This window comes from Dermochelys coriacea, chromosome 5 (genome assembly GCF_009764565.3).
Source record: "Dermochelys coriacea isolate rDerCor1 chromosome 5, rDerCor1.pri.v4, whole genome shotgun sequence".
Classification (NCBI taxonomy): Eukaryota; Metazoa; Chordata; order Testudines; family Dermochelyidae; genus Dermochelys; species Dermochelys coriacea.
The window spans coordinates 59,057,397-59,073,097 of NC_050072.1; the positions used below are offsets into that span (position 1 = coordinate 59,057,397).

At 44.3% G+C, this 15,701-nt stretch overlaps 1 protein-coding gene across 1 annotated transcript in view; it reads left to right on the forward strand.

Annotated features, from left to right (window-relative positions):
• The window catches only part of LOC119856288 (adhesion G-protein coupled receptor V1), a 336,541-nt gene that overhangs the window by 216,124 nt on the left and 104,716 nt on the right, over positions 1-15,701 (forward strand). The gene's annotated exons all lie outside the window — the stretch shown is intronic.

Consider the following 15,701-nt stretch of genomic DNA (forward strand, 5'->3'; position numbering starts at 1 on the left):
CAGAACTGGCTTCCACCAGTATCCCACAATGCCCTGCAGGCATGTGCCCTTCCCCTTTCAAAGCTCTGGGAAGTATCCAGTGTCTGCTGCTCGGTTTGGGGAACAAACAAAGGGCAAATCATTGGAATGATCCTACTCTGCCCTGCACTAGGAACACAGTAGCAGTCAGAGGAGGACACACTGCTGTGCTGCTTTGCCATTCCTCAGCACGGAGAGCTCACAGAGCTGCTCATGATGCTGCTCCCGGCAGCTGAGGGAATGGTGGGAGAACTTGGAGAGAATCCCAAGATGCGCAGCGATCAGCTCTTCCTTCCCACAACACTGCACTGTGGAATATACGGTGCATTGCTCACCCTGTCGATGATGGCATCCCCAATGTGGACGTGATCTGTTGACAGAGGGAGCAAGCGTGGACACCCTTTTGCAATTTTTGTTTTGTCGCCTTTTGGGTGTCGACATAAGTTTTGTCAACAAAACTTGGTAGTTGTAGACAAGTCCTCACTATACAGCCCCCAGCCTTTTTTGCCAATAAACCCACAAGCTTTTTCTAGCTTTCCCCGGCGTCATACTATACTCACAGGCTACTGCTTGGCTTTTTGCCTCTGATTGTGTGTCTCCAGTTCTTCTCAGTTTCTCTGTGTCCTGCTTCCCTCAAACACTCTCACACACAAACAATACTCAGCAAAAGCCCTCTGCCTATTCAGTCCAAAACTCCTGTGGGTTTACATAACCCTTTTGTCTTCAGTCAGGGCTTGTGATTAATTTATCCTCACTGTTATGTTAATTGAAGGGTGAGTTCACACCCATCAGTCTCAGCAAGGTTTTAACTTGTCCCATAACCAGGTTTCACTCATCTTATAGCAAATTATATCTTCTAGTTCTTCCTTATCCATTATTTTTCTACATTAGGCACAGTTTTCTTTGGCAAAAGCCCATGCTCATTAGATCATGTTACATCATTTTTTTAGGTGTTTTATAATTTTATTTTTAATTATCAGCTTGATCAAGTACTGAAATAAGGCTTATTGGTTTGTAATTCCCCAGATCACCTGTCCAGCCTTTTTAAAGTGTAGGTCCTACATTTGTTACCTTCCAGTCCTCTGGTATATGTAGAAGCTGATTTTAATGAGAGTGCATTTTTTTCTTCCTAGTAGCTCAGTCATTTCATTCTTAAAATCCTTCAGATCTCTTGGATGTCAATCATCTGAGCCTGGTGAATTCATGCTTTTAAATTTATCAGTTTGTTCCAGCACCTCTTCTTTTCACACCTCAGTCTCTTATAGGGCTTCATCTTTGTGAGAAAACTCCTGACTTTTGTGTAGAACTACATTGAAATTAGCTTCTCCTCTTGTATGTTCTCAGGCTAGTCATTCCAAAAAGCAATCATTTACCTCTCTAAATATTTGTAACCTTTGGCCGATGTATATGTATTTTATTAGACTTTTGGCTCTTTGATCTCTCTTGACAGTTACATACTCAATATCTGCTACCTCATTTGGAGGCCTGTAATATAAACCTAACACTATATTTGTATCCTGCAAGTTCAGTTGTATAGTCCAGTCCACTCCGAATTTCTCTTTCTCAATGGAATCTTGCAGATACAGCCCTACTTCCTCACCTCTTCAATCTAATCTGTTTGGTCTTGTGTAGTCAAATATTATACTATCACATTGCTTGTTATCATTCTACCAAAGTTCAGTAAATGCCTATAATGTCAAAATCCTCATCCATTCTAATTCACCTGTATTTTTAGCTTCTTGCCTTTTTATATAGATAATGTGTAGTTTTTATTTTAACTATGTCTATTTTTATTTAACTTCTTGGTTTAATACTTTGTTGATTTTTAACTGAATTAACCTTTTTGATCTCAGCCTGTACCTTCTTAAATCCAGCTGTAATTTCTGTTTTATCCTTTAGTGGGTACAAAATACCTTAGTATTACTGACGGGTCTTTTGTACATGGAAAATGAACTTATTTTTATATCGGTGAATGCCAGATCCTATGTGCTACAAAATGGGCAAGGCTACAAAAAGAACTGGAACCAAATGGTAGTGATTAGGACTTTGCATCTGTAGTCATGATGTGCCTCAGTCCTCTTAATACTTTAAGCATAAATGTGTGAAGATTAGAGCTAGTTGGGGGAAAAAAATGGGGAGGAGGGACATTTAAAGGTTTCTTTTAATTTCCATTAAAATGTTTCAATTCCAAATTTAATCAAAATTATCATTTTTAAAAAAAATTGGTCTGCTCTAGTGCATGACCGCTGCACTCATCAAGATATACAAGCGTAGACCTTTCCTGTGCAATTTAGTTTGCTCTTACATGGATTAAGACTTGTTGTGTGCCCTGCTCATTCCTAACATGAGCACAAGCCACAGTATCATGTCACAACAAATCATAAGCAGTGCAAGCTACTATAGAAGTGCTTTATTACATCATTCCTAGATGTTTTGGTTGTTTCTTTATATACTTGCCAGATTTCCATGTCCCATTTGCGTGTATGCAATAGTTAGCATAGCAGGATGGTGGAACAAGCCAGGACATCTGGAACAGAATCAGTAAAGCCAGGAACACCTTTCAGAGCTTAAATACAGTCTGGAAATCACCAAACTACAACACTAAAACCAAACAAGATTTTTCAGAGCTGCATACTTTCAACACTACTTTATAGGGCAGAATGCTGGGGAATGACAAAGTGTGACATGCCCAAACTGTTTTCATTTCTTACAAGCTGCCTCAGAAAAATCCTCTATCTTTTGGCCCAGAACAGTCTCAAACCAAGACCTGTTTACACAGCACAGCCTAGAAGATATGAGCACCATCATTACCAGTAGGCATTGGAGATGGATTGGCCATGTATCTTTGGATGGAAACTGATTCCATCACCAGAGTAGCAATAATATAGACACCTGAAAACAAGCGAAAACGAGGCTGCCTGAAAACAACATGGTGAAGAACTGTGGAAACTGAGCTGAAAAACCTGGGGCACAGCTGGGGAACCATTGAAAGACTTGCCAGAAACAGACAGGAGATGGTCGCTTCCCTAAATGCCAGAAGGTGTAATGAGTACAAATTAACAGTTAGCATGATGGGGTTGTACTGTCCTGCTATGAGTTAAGGCTGCAGTCTCTGGGAAAGAGTGAGATTTACTCCTGCTGCTGCACGTCATTGTCTTCTGGAAAGCAGTGGAGTCATACATGGAACTTATGTGGGCATGTTTCTGTCCCTTTCTGCCTAGGTGAGAGTATTAATAAATCGTATCCAATGAGAAATGGAGACCCGCCACTCACACGTGCATCCCTAACAGAGTGTGAGATAAGTTTTCACTACTCTAGCTTCTCATAGCCGTGTATGCTTTTGTGTGCATGTATCTATGGGAGGGCATATGGTCCATGATATCTATGAAGTACATAATGGTGAATAGTTTAAGTTGCTTTTATTTTATTTAATTCTATCCATCTGTTTTCTCACAAGAAGTCAGAAATTCTTTAACATATTGAAACATTTTTTTATTTTTGTGTGAACCAGTTGCCATTACTAATGTTCAGCATTTAGGGAAGTGTAAAGGAAGAGCCAAGTTTTGAAACATAATTATTCAATATGTTTAAATGCTCAGATCTTAGAAAGGAGTATTTCCTTAAACTTTTCTGTTCATTAAAATACAGATATGAATTGTTGAAACTAGTGGACAGTAGCCCAGGCAGGCTGTGCTAATAATCCACATTACTTTAATGAAGCTACACCAATTTACACCAACTGAAGATCTGGAACATAATCTACATTTGTTAATCTACAGTTTTCAAAACATTAGAAAACACAGGATGAAGGAGTCAGACTTTCGGATTTAAAGGGTTACTCCCCCAAACTATTGATATTGCAAAGCAAAGCCTAATATTTCAGTACTGGCCTGAGAACAGGATTGTAGGTAGAGCAGCTCGGGTTTCTGATTGAACACACCCTCAGCAGCTTCTGTTCTCAGGACTTCTGTGGAGCTCCTGGAAGAACGGAAATATGTCACAGGGTGGTGGAAACTCTTAGGGCTGAGCCCTATTTGAGTGTAAAGGGCTGAGGTAGAGTGGCAGGTGCAAATTACACCATCTCCACAGACCTGAGGAAGATCTCCATGTAGCTCGAAAGCTTGTCTCTCTCACCAACAGAAGTTAGTCCAATAAAAGATATTACCTCACCCACCTTGTCTCTCTAACCTCCTCCATATATTAATGGGGGTGAATTTGGCCAAGTGTTTTGAGTCATATAGCTGCCTAATATACAGAAGTTTTAAGCCATACTAGTGTATCCTGCCACCACCCACTGACACCCACCAGTATGCATTTTAAGAGCCAACGTGTGTTGGGTGGCTTGTTCTTTGGGATAACAGAGCGTAGGTTGATGAGTATACGTTAGACATGTTGTTCTGTACTGTATTTGTTCCAGGGCACTCAGTAGATCATGGCAAATCCTTGGTAGCAGTTCCTGTGTATGACAGACACATACAAGTAAAAGTGTGCCTGTTCAAGCTTTACCATAAGAAATCTTATTAAGAATAATGTATTAGAAGCTGCCCCTTTGGTAACTTAGTTGTACACTTTTTAAAACTAGTTTAAGATGTTGTAATTCTCATCTGTATCAGCTAAATAACAGCCAATTCCTAGTTGGAGAATTGTGGGGAAAATGTATGATACAAAGCCCTGCTTCTCATCACATTTCAACTAATGCAAATCTGGAGCAACTCCACAGAATGCAGTTACAGTGGAGTAAAACCAGTGGGAGCAAGATGAATGTAGTATTTGGGTTTCTCCTTTTTATTTTTTTGGCCATATTTGTGCCTGGTTGTTTTTCCATAAATCCACTTGCAGTCAAGGTCCTGCTTCAGCAAGGTACTTAAGCACATGCCTAACTTTTAATCATGTGAGTAGGCCAAAAGTCATTCATATAGATGTATGCATCCGTTCCAAAACAGGGCGGGGGCTGAGGGAAATAAAGCTATGTGCACCAAACTGGCAAGCCTATATCTAATGCCTCCTTCCTGATAAGCTGTACCTGCTGACTACAGTCCCACATATAACCCCATTAAAAAAAAAATCCATACATAAAATGTGTCTAAGTCTTGAAAGGTAGCTTCAATTGCTTGTTTCATTGCAAAAGAAAAACCTCCATAAGTTTAGGATTGTTTCATTAAGATTTTCTATTCCTGCATAATGGTTTTGTATTGCACCTCAGAACATTCATAGTTCTTGCATTAGTTTCTTCAACTGAGAAATGGACTGGACATTTTATTCCTCTCGAGGACTAGTTATTGTTATAGCATAGCAACAGGAAAGGATTTGCTAAAATTAGCTCCACTATTTGTACTTCATTGATTTAATTTTGGTACACCAAAAGGAGTTGAAGACAAGAGGTTTATAATTATCAAGATAAAAATGTCACTGCACAGGAAATGGTGAATTGGCCAGTCTCTCTTAAAGCTTTGGAAAGACCACTGGACTTGTGTCATCCATGTGATAAATGAGATAAGATGGGTAACTACGATTAAACAAATACAGCAAAGGATGGGAAGGACATATGGTAGGACTTCTTAGAAAACAATCTGAATTGCATGACTGAGAACAATTGAACTAATAGTCAGAATTAACAGGATCAGTGATCCCTAACTAAATATAATGGAATAAATCAGTACACTCTCAGCGTACTAGTACTGAAGCATGGCTTAAGTAAGACCAGAAAACCACACAATTTGAAGATTTATACAGAACAGTTCTATATTACTGTTCTTTTAATTTCATGGAATAAAGAAGTCCCTCTTTCCTTTAAGAACAAGGAAATTTCCTTTGTATATGATGGAAAAAGAGAAGGATCGAGTATAGCTACTGAATGCAGTAAAATGGGAGGGAAAGAGTTATTACAAAACTCAGCAAATAGAAAAATCTTTGCACAAATATTCAAATCCATTTTCAGTCATTTAGCATTTCCTTTTGGAGAACATTTAATTGAATTTACAAGTAGTAATTTTTGTTTTGTCCTTTAATGAAATTCATACACTTTTTCTTTTGTGCCCTGATCATACAACAAATTGCTAATAATCAAAGTGATAATTTTGAATTATGTAATCAAGATTCGTTCTTCATCGATTAGATATGTAAGACCAGAAACAATACCAAATAACTAACTAACAATACTTACTTAACTAACCCACTCAGCACAAATTGAAAATTTGATAGTAGAATTCACAGTTAGCCACTTGGATGAACTGAAAGCCAAGAATTTGGCTGAAGAAATTCACAAATATTTTTGAACAACAAATCCATTTTTTGCAAAATTTTGCAATCTCTTAACAGACCATCTGTAAACCAAAAAATGGCCAAAATCATTGTATCAATTATTTGCCCAACTCTAGTTCGTATAGTATTTGAGATGAAGCAAAGAAATAGATCACCAAATGCGCAACACAGAAGACTACCTATATGGATAGCATAAGGGCCTTATAAAGGGCTTGTCTACATGAAGAAAAAGCCTGGAATAACTAGTGCAGAATATCTATTTATTTTGTGCCAACTCTCATGTGGATTCTTTGATTCTGCACTAAGGGTATATCTACACTGCAATAAAAACCCAGGGCTGGTCCGTGCCAGCTGGCTTAGGCTCCTGGGGCTGAGGCTGCGGGGCTGTTTCATTGCAGTGTAGACTTCCGGGGCTCAGGTTGCAGCCTGAGCTCTGGGACCCTCCTACCTTGCAGAGTCCTAGAGCCCAGGCTCCAGCCTGAGTCAGCTGTCACTAGTATCTAATTGCTGCACAAAAGTACTCTAAGCCTTGGTCTACATTAGGAGTTGAGGTTGAATTTAGCAACATTCAATCGATTTAACCCTGCACCCATCCATACGACGAAGCCCTTTTTTTTAGACTTAAAGGGCTCTTGAAATCGGTTTCCCTACTCCACCCCCAACAAGGGGATTAGTGCTGAAATCGGCCTTGCCGGGTCGAATTTGGGGTATTGTGGACACAATTAGACAGTATTGGCCACTGGGAGCTATCCCAGAGTGCTCCATTGTGACTGCTCTGGACAGCACTCTCAACTCATATGTACTGGCCAGGTAGACAAGAAAAGGCCTGCGAACTTTTGAATTTCAATTTCCTGTTTGGCCACCGTGGCAAGCTGCAGGTGACCATGCAGAGCTCATCAGCAGAGGTGACCGTGATGGAGTCCCAGAATCGCAAAAGAGCTCCAGCATGGACCGAATGGGACATATGGGATCTGATCGCTGTATGGGGAGAGGAATCCGTGCTTTCAGAACTCCATTCCAGTTTTCGAAATGCCAAAACATTTGTCAAAATCTCCCAAGGCATGTCAAAATCTCCCAAGGACAGAGGCCATAACAGGAACCCGAAGCAGTGCTGTGTGAAACTTAAGGAGCTGAGGCAAGCCTAACAGAAAACCAGAGAGGCGAACGGCCTCTCCGGGTCAGAGCCCAAAACATGCCGCTTCTATGATGAGCTGCATGCCATTTTAGGGGGTTCAGCCACCACTATCTCAGCCATGTTGTTTGACTCCTTCAATGGAGATGGAGGCAACACAGAAGCAGGTTTTGGGGACGAGGATGATGATGAGGATGATGATGATGATGATGAGATTGTAGATAGCTCACAGCAAGCAAGTGGAGAAACCAGTTTTCCCGATAGCCAGGAACTGTTTCTTACCCTGGAGCCAGTAACCCCCAAACCCACCCAAGGCTGCCTCCCGGACGCGCCAGGCAGAGAAGGGACCTCTGGTGAGTGTACCTTTTTAAAATATTATACATGGTTTAAAAGCAAGCATGTTTAATGATTGATTTGCCCTGGCATTCGTGGCTCTCCTGGGTGTACTCCCAAAGCCTTTGCAAAAGGTTTCTAGGGAGGGCAGCCTTATTCCGTCCACCATGGTAGGACACTTTACCACTCCAGGCCCGTAGCACGTACTCGGGAATCATTGTAGAACAAAACATTGCAGCGTATGTTTGCTGGTGTTCAAACAACATCCATTCTTTATCTCTCTGTGTTATCCTCAGGAGAGTGATATCCTTCATGGTCACCTGGTTGAAATAGGGTGCTTTTTTTAAGAGGCCATTCAGAGGTGCCCATTCCTGCTGGGCTGTTTGCCTGTAGCTGAACAGAAATGTTCCCTGCCGTTAGCCACGGGGAGGGGGGAGGGATGAGGGGCTAGCCACGCGGTGGGGGGAGGCAAAATGCGACCTTGGAACGAAAGCACATGTGCTATGTATGTAATGTTAACAGCAAGGTTTACCATGAAAGAGTGTATTGTTCTATAAAATGTGTCATTTTAAATACCCGTCCCTTTTTTTTCTCCACCAGCTGCATGTGTTTCAAGGATCACAGGATCTTCTCCTTCCCAGAGGCTAGCGAAGATTAAAAGGCGAAAAAAAGTACTTGCAATGAAATGTTCTCTGAGCTCTTGCTGTCCTCCCACACTGACAGAGCACAGATGAATGCGTGGAGGCAGACAATGTCAGACTGCAGGAAAGCACAAAATGACTGAGTCATCTATCTGCCGCCCTGACCGGGAAAACCGAGAAGTCTGCTGCTTGCCAGGGGCTAAGATTCGTGATGTGACGGAGAGACTGCCGAGACTCATCAAGCCCTCGGATCGCTACCCCTTCCTGCTTCTCCACGTGGGCACCAATGATACTGCCAAGAATGACCTTGAGCGGATCACTGCGGACTATGTGGCTCTGGGAAGAAGGATAAAGGAGTTGGAGGCGCAAGTGGTGTTCTCGTCCATCCTCCCCGTGGAAGGAAAAGGCCTGGGTAGGGACCGTCGAATCGTGGAGGTCAACGAATGGCTACGCAGGTGGTGTCGGAGAGAAGGCTTTGGATTCTTTGACCATGGGATGGTGTTCCATGAAGGAGGAGTGCTGGGCAGAGACGGGCTCCATCTTACGAAGAGAGGGAAGAACATCTTTGCCAGCAGGCTGGCTAACCTAGTGAGGAGGGCTTTAAACTAGGTTCACCGGGGGAAGGAGACCAAAGCCCTGAGGTAAGTGGGAAAGCGGGATACCGGGAGGAAGCACAGGCAGGAAGGTCTGTGAGGGGAGGGCTCCTGCCTCATACTGGGAATGAGGGGCGATCAACAGGTTATCTCAAGTGCTTATATACAAATGCACAAAGCCTTGGAAACAAGCAGGGAGAACTGGAGGTCCTGGTGATGTCAAGGAATTATGACGTGATTGGAATAACAGAGACTTGGTGGGATAACTCACATGACTGGAGTACAGTCATGGATGGTTATAAACTGTTCAGGAAGGACAGGCAGGGCAGAAAAGGTGGGGGAGTAGCACTGTATGTAAGGGAGCAGTATGACTGCTCAGAGCTCCGGTACGAAACTGTGGAAAAACCTGAGTGTCTCTGGATTAAGTTTAGAAGTGTGTGCAACAAGAGTGATGTCATGGTGGGAGTCTGCTATAGACCACCGGACCAGGGGGATGAGGTGGATGAGGCTTTCTTCCGGCAACTCACGGAAGCTACTAGATCGCATGCCCTGATTCTCATGGGTGACTTTAATTTTCCTGATATCTGCTGGGAGAGCAATACAGCGGTGCATAGACAATCCAGGAAGTTTTTGGAAAGCGTAGGGGACAATTTCCTGGTGCAAGTGCTAGGGGAGCCAACTAGGGGGAGCGCTTTTCTTGACCTGCTGCTCACAAACCGGGTAGAATTAGTGGGGGAAGCAAAAGTGGATGGGAATCTGGGAGGCAGTGACCATGAGTTGGTTGAGTTCAGGATCCTGACGCAGGGAAGAAAGGTAAGCAGCAGGATACGGACCCTGGACTTCAGGAAAGCAGACTTTGACTCCCTCAGGGAACAGATGGCCAGGATCCCCTGGGGGACTAACATGAAAGGGAAGGGAGTCCAGGAGAGCTGGCTGTATTTCAAGGAATCCCTGTTGAGGTTACAGGGACAAACCATCCCGATGAGTCGAAAGAATAGTAAATATGGCAGGCGACCAGCTTGGCTTAATGGTGAAATCCTAGCGGATCTTAAACATAAAAAAGAAGCTTACAAGAAGTGGAAGCTTGGACATATGACCAGGGAAGAGTATAAAAATATTGCTCGGGCATGTAGGAAAGATATCAGGAGGGCCAAATCGCACCTGGAGCTGCAGCTAGCAAGAGATGTCAAGAGTAACAAGAAGGGTTTCTTCAGGTATGTTGGCAACAAGAAGAAAGCCAAGGAAAGTGTGGGCCCCTTACTGAATGAGGGAGGCAAGCTAGTGACAGAGGATGTGGAAAAAGCTAATGTACTCAATGCTTTTTTTGCCTCTGTTTTCACTAACAAGGTCAGCTCCCAGACTGCTGTGCTGGGCAACACAAAATGGGGAAGAGATGGCCAGCCCTCTGTAGAGATAGAGGTGGTTAGGGACTATTTAGAAAAGCTGGACGTGCACAAGTCCATGGGGCCGGACGAATTGCATCCGAGAGTGCTGAGGGAATTGGCGGCTGTGATTGCAGAGCCCTTGGCCATTATCTTTGAAAACTCGTGGCGAACGGGGGAAGTCCCGGATGACTGGAAAAAGGCTAATGTAGTGCCCATCTTTAAAAAAGGGAAGAAGGAGGATCCTGGGAACTACAGGCCGGTCAGCCTCACCTCAGTCCCTGGAAAAATCATGGAGCAGGTCCTCAAAGAATCAATCCTGAAGCACTTAGAGGAGAGGAAAGTGATCAGGAACAGTCAGCATGGATTCACCAAGGGAAGGTCATGCCTGACTAATCTAATCGCCTTTTATGATGAGATTACTGGTTCTGTGGATGAAGGGAAAGCAGTGGATGTATTGTTTCTTGACTTTAGCAAAGCTTTTGACACGGTCTCCCACAGCATTCTTGTCAGCAAGTTAAGGAAGTATGGGCTGGATGAATGCACTATAAGGTGGGTAGAAAGCTGGCTAGATTGTCGGGCTCAACGGGTAGTGATCAATGGCTCCATGTCTAGTTGGCAGCCGGTGTCAAGTGGAGTGCCCCAGGGGTCGGTCCTGGGGCCCGTTTTGTTCAATATCTTCATAAATGATCTGGAGGATGGTGTGGATTGCACTCTCAGCAAATTTGCGGATGATACTAAACTGGGAGGAGTGGTAGATACGCTGGAGGGGAGGGATAGGATACAGAAGGACCTAGACAAATTGGAGGATGGGCCAAAAGAAATCTAATGAGGTTCAATAAGGATAAATGCAGGGTCCTGCACTTAGGATGGAAGAATCCAATGCACCGCTACAGACTAGGGACCGAATGGCTCGGCAGCAGTTCTGCGGAAAAGGACCTAGGGGTGACAGTGGACGAGAAGCTGGATATGAGTCAGCAGTGTGCCCTTGTTGCCAAGAAGGCCAATGGCATTTTGGGTTGTATAAGTAGGGGCATAGCGAGCAGATCGAGGGACGTGATCGTTCCCCTCTATTCGACACTGGTGAGGCCTCATCTGGAGTACTGTGTCCAGTTTTGGGCCCCACACTACAGGAAGGATGTGGATAAATTGGAAAGAGTACAACGAAGGGCAACGAAAATGATTAGGGGTCTAGAGCACATGACTTATGAGGAGAGGCTGAGGGAGCTGGGATTGTTTAGTCTGCAGAAGAGAAGAATGAGGGGGGATTTGATAGCTGCTTTCAACTACCTGAAAGGGGGTTTCAAAGAGGATGGCTCTAGACTGTTCTCAATGGTAGCAGATGACAGAACGAGGAGTAATGGTCTCAAGTTGCAATGGGGGAGGTTTAGATTGGATATTAGGAAAAACTTTTTCACTAAGAGGGTGGTGAAACACTGGAATGCGTTACCTAGGGAGGTGGTAGAATCTCCTTCCTTAGAGGTTTTTAAGGTCAGGCTTGACAAAGCCCTAGCTGGGATGATTTAACTGGGACTTGGTCCTGCTTTGAGCAGGGGGTTGGACTAGATGACCTTCTGGGGTCCCTTCCAACCCTGATATTCTATGATTCTATGATTCTATGACTGGGAGGAGAGGTAGCGGGCTGAGGAGAGTAAGTGGTGGGTTGAAGAGAGGGCTAAAGCTGAAAGGTGGCAGCGTGATGAGAAAAGGCAAGATTCAATGCTGAGGCTGCTGGAGGATCAAACTAATATGCTCCAGCATATGGTTGAGCTGCAGGAAAGGCAGCTGGAGCACAGACCACCGCTACAGCCCCTCTGTAACCAACCGCCCTCCTCCCCAAGTTCCATAGCCTCCTCACCCAGACGCCTAAGAATGCAGTGGGGGGGCCTCCGGCCACCCAGCCACTCCACCCTGGAGGATTGCCCAAGCAACAGAAGGCTGGCATTCAATAAGTTTTAAAGTTTTAAACTTTTAAAGTGCTGTGTGGCCTTGTCCTTCACTCCTCCACCACCCCTCCTCGTGCTTCTCTCCTCCACCACCCTCCTGGACTACCTTGGTAGTTATCCCCCTATTTGTGTGATTGAATTAATAAAGAATGCATGAATGTGAAGCAATAATGACTTTATTGCCTCTGCAAGTGGTGATCAAAGGGAGGAGGGGAGGGTGGTTAGCTTACAGGGAAGTAGAGTGAACCAAGGGGCGGGGGGTTTCATCAAGGAGAAACAGAGACCTTTCACACCGTAGCCTGGCCAGTCATGAAACTGGTTTTCAAAGCTTCTCTGATGCGCACTGTGCCCTCCTGTGCTCTTCTAACCACCCTGGTGTCTGGCTGTGCGTAACCAGCGGCCAGGCGATTTGCCTCAACCTCCCACCCTGACATAAACGTCTCCCCCTTACTCTTACAGATATTGTGGAGCGCACAGCAAGCAGTAATAACAATGGGAATATTGGTTTCGCTGAGGTCTAATGGAGTCAGTAAACTGCACCAGCGTGCTTTTAAATGTCCAAATGCACATTCAATCACCATTCTGCACTTGCTCAGCCTGTAGTTGAACAGCTCCTGACTACTGTCCAGGCTGCTTGTGTACTGCTTCATGAGCGATGGAATTAAGGGGTAGGCTGGGTCCCCAAGGATAACTATAGGCATTTCAACATCCCCAACGGTTAGTTTCTGGTCTGGAAAGAAAGTCCCTTCCTGCAGCTTTTGAAACAGACCAGAGTTCCTGAAGGTGCGAGTGTCATGTACCTTTCCCGGCCATCCCACGTTGATGTTTGTGAAACGTCCCTTATGATCCACCAGTGCTTGCAGCACTCTTGAAAAGTACCCCTTGCGGTTTATGTACTCTCTGGCTTGGTGCTCTGGTGCCAAGATAGGGATATGGGTTCCATCATGGCCCCACCACAATTAGGGAATCCCATTTCAGCAAAGCCATCCACTATGACCTGCACATTTCCCAGGGTCGCTACCCTTGATATTGGCAGATCTTTGATTGTGTTGGCTACTTGCATCATAGCAGCCCCTATAGTAGATTTGCCCACTTCAAATTGATTCCCGACTGACCGGTAACTGTCTTGCATTGCAAGCTTCCACAGGGCTGTTGCCACTCGCTTCTCACCTGTGAGGGCTGCTCTCATCTTGGTATTCTTGCGCCTCAGGGCAGGGAAAGCAAGTCACAAAGTTCCATGAAAGTGCCCTTACGCATGCGTAAGTTTCACAGCCACTGGGAATCATCCCAGACCCACAACACTATGCGGTCCCACCAGTCTGTGCTTGTATCCCGAGCCCAGAATCAACGTTCCACCGCATGAACTTGCCCCATTAGCACCATGATGCTCGCGTTGCCAGGGCCCATGCTTTGAGAGAAGTCTGTGTCCCTGTCCTCATCACTCTTGTCACCGCACTGATGTCACCTACTCGCCCGGTTTCGCTTTGCCAGGTTCTAGTGCTCCATATACTGCTGGATAATGCGTGTAGTGTTTAATGTGCTCCTAATTGCTAAGTGATCTGAGCGGGCTCCAGGCTTGCCATGGCATGGCGTCTGCACAGAAAAAAGGCGCGGAACGATTGTCTGCCATTGCTCTGATGGAGGAAGGGGTGACTGATGACATGGCTTACAGGGTTGGCTTACAAGGAATTAAAATCAACAAAGGGGGTGGCTTTGCAAGAAATAGAATGGCCCCCTCAAGGATAGAACTCAAAACCTCAAGGTTAGAACTCAAAACTGGGTTTAGCAGGCTGTTGATTTCAAGGAGGGAGGGAGGAGAAAATAAATACAAAACAAATCTGGTCTATTTCTTGTTTTGATCCACTTCATCTATCTTTATACATCTTGCTGGCAGCAGACTGTGCAGTACAACCACTAGCCATCATCCTCTCCTGGGTGCTTGGCAGAAGACGGTGCAGTATGACTGCTGGCCATCGTCTTCTGCTGGCTGCAGATTAAAAGACAGTGCACTGCTGGTACGACTGAATCGCCATGAAACAAAACTTAAAAGGGAAATGACTTGGCTGAATCGCTCCCATGTTTTCCCAGGCACCCCCACCTCATCGAGGTTGGTTAAAAGAGCACCCTGGACTACGTCAACGATGGCTACCAATCATACTGCACTGTCTGCTGCCAAAAGGCAATAAACTATTGCTGTGTAGCAATGCATTGCCGCGTCTGCCAGCACCCAGGAGACATAAGGTAACAGTTAGCTGAGCGAGCTCCATGCTTGCCGTGGTATGGCATCTGCACAGGTAACTCCAGAAAAAAGGCGCAAAACAATTGTCTGCCCTTGCTTTCACGGAGGGAAGGGGGGGCCTGACGATATGTACCCAGAACCACTGGGTCACCACATGTGACAATGTTTTAGCCCCATCAGGCACTGGGATTTCTATCCAGAATTCAAATGGGCGGCGGAGACTGCGGGAACTGTGGGATAGCTACTCATAGTGCAATGCTCCGGAAGTCAAGGTTGCCTTGGTACTGTGGACACACTCTGCCGACTACATGCACTTAGAGCATTTGTGTGGGGACACACACAATCGACTGTATAAAAATGCTTTCTACAAAACCGACTTCCATAAATTCGACCTAATTTCGTAGTGTAGACATAGCCTTAGTAAATGATAAGATTCTCCACCTGGGGAGTGAAGGATAGCTATTTAATTTCACATCCTGGCTAATTTGCACTATCTTCCCTATGAAAGTAAAACAAAGTGGTTGGTGTTGGAAAATATCTTCTACGCTATTGTACTTTTGCATGCTGCAAAATTTTAGCGGTTTGTTTGAGGTGTTTAATGTCTCATTTTAGCTGTATTCTCAGAAGACCTCTAGTATGCTACTCGATCATTTTAGGTCAGAGAGATTTTGTATGTCCCTGGATTATTTTGTTTGATTATAATGAGCTGAACTTTAAAAAAACCTGAATGATTACCTGAATGATTGATGTGAACACATGCTTCAGTTTATTTATTTATTTGCATTCTGTTTCTCAACTTTTTATACTAATTGCATTCTTCCTTTTTTTTTTTTTGAGTTTTCCTCCCATGAGTTTTCCTCAATAGTTCATATAACCCAGAATCCTTACATATGTCTGCCTAGATGTATGCGGATTTCACCAGTTCCATTAATCCAACTGGAAGAGAATGGTCAAGCATTTGCTTTCTCAAACAGTAAAAATTCATCTCCACTATGTTTGGTGAAGAAGCAGAGGAAAAGGGAACCTGTTCACAAATACCAAGCATGCTTTCTATATTTCTTTACCCCAAACAAAGAACAGTGACCCGCATTACCCCAACATGTGGAAAGACTATCAGAGTAAGCCAAAGGAAAAGAAAACTCAGTGAGATTCTCCT